At 44.1% G+C, this 1,758-nt stretch overlaps 1 pseudogene; it reads right to left on the bottom strand.

Moving 5' to 3' along the window:
• Nucleotides 1-463: 463 nt before the first annotated feature.
• LOC123521341 lies at nt 464-1,109 on the bottom strand (annotated as a pseudogene).
• Between the last annotated feature and the right edge of the window lie 649 nt (nt 1,110-1,758).

Raw genomic sequence — 1,758 nt, 5'->3', positions numbered from 1 at the left:
TCATTCCTGACAAACATTTTTGTTGTTGGAGATTCGTCCTGGAAATGTAAGCTTCACAGCAGACTGAAACTACTTGGCTCACATTTCTAACAAGATGGAAGAGCCACGCTGGGATTAGTATAGAGCTTTCTCCCAGCTCTATAAGAGGATCTCAGTTCACCTCCTATTAAGTCCAATTTTAAAAAGCAAAATGCATACATAAAGTTACAACCATTTTAGAGACCAAAAAAGTACTATTAATGTGGTCCCCACTCAAAAGTCTCTGACAGGGAAGTGCTCCGATGAGCTGTTTATAAATATTTTAGATTGGGTCCAGTTATACGGAAAGTAGAGTTCATTTGAAATCTTCAAAGAGAGCTCCTGTTAACCTTCCAATGGTGCATGTAAGAGCTGAACATTCCCGCCATGCATGGATGACTTCTCTAACCGTAGTAGCGGCTCCTTCCCATTTATGGTTAAGGACTTAACCAGCCTCTTCTCCAACTTCTACTCTTTCTTGACCATTCTCAACAATTTTCTTCATTGCGATTTTCCTGCCATTAATTATTTTAGTAGACGTTGATATTGATTTGAACGTTGCCCCCCTCTCTACCACCATATGATGTGGGAGACCATGAAGTAAGGCCCCCCCCACGATGAATAACTCAAAAGAAGTCCATCTGGTATCAAGAGTAGAAAATCTACCTCCAAAAGATGGAAATCCCCGGCACGTAGAGAACAAGGACCCCTCCAATCCCCCTAGAAAGTGCTCAAATGGGCCTTCAAATAGCTTACATGAAAAGGAGGCCCTTCTACCAGAAAACTGCCCGAGGACATCATTCAGATGACAGAACGTGAATCCCAATGCACAGGGACCATTACAATGACTCCCACCTCCACCGGTTAATCCTTCGCTGCCATTTTGTCATAGATGCCTCGTGTTTTTAGCATCTGATCATGCCTCATAGACTCAGGCTACTTATTCAAATTTCCTCTCTGCTTCCTTCTTGGTCTTGGGATGTTTATCAGGATGCCAACTACAGTGCCAATTTAGGATATGCTTTTAAAATATCTCCCGGTGAGGCACGTTTCTGCACACCTACAACTCCATGGTGATCCGCGATGTTTTGGCAGATTGTTGAAACAAATCCCAAGGAGGTTGGCAGCCAGCATCAGGGAGGATGAAAAGGCAGGTGATGGGGCCCCGTGGTCTCCTTTCAGAGTTATCTACGTTATACCAACTAACAGAGACCATTTCCGTGCTTCTTGGCCTGGGGTAAGCTCCGCAGCAGGAGCTCTCTAGGAGTGTGTTAGCGAGGATGTTGATGGTGGTGGGCATGAGAATGATGGCTAGGTTAGTACTAATGCTTCTTCCCAGGGAACTGGCCCACCCTCTGTTGGTCGCTGCCTTTATTTTTCTAGGTACTGTGGAAGAGCAGTCATATCCCCTGGATATTCCAGGCAACAAAATAGCTTCTGATTTCTCTTTCCTGCAACTCACTCTCCTTAAATGCAAGCCAGCATGCCTGATAAACCTGTCCGACATTGTACCACTTTGTACCAACATTGTACCATTTAACCTGGCATAAAGAAAATGTTCTTTATGCCAGGTTAAATGCAGCATCCAGCCTGGTAAATGAACCCCAAAGATGCCTCCAGAGTTTCTTTGTGATCCGAGCAGACTAATGTCAAGCCTGAATTGAAAAAGAAGGGAAAGATTGAAGTAGTCAAGGATTTTGTCTTGCTTGGATACATAATCAAAGCTCATGGAAGCAGCAG

The sequence above is a fragment of the Echinops telfairi genome, unplaced genomic scaffold, assembly GCF_000313985.2.
Source record: "Echinops telfairi isolate 266 unplaced genomic scaffold, ASM31398v2 ScPeMD7_11;HRSCAF=52, whole genome shotgun sequence".
Taxonomy (NCBI): Eukaryota; Metazoa; Chordata; class Mammalia; order Afrosoricida; family Tenrecidae; genus Echinops; species Echinops telfairi.
Note: the sequence above shows the minus strand (reverse complement) of the source record. Positions and strands in the feature narration are given on the sequence as shown.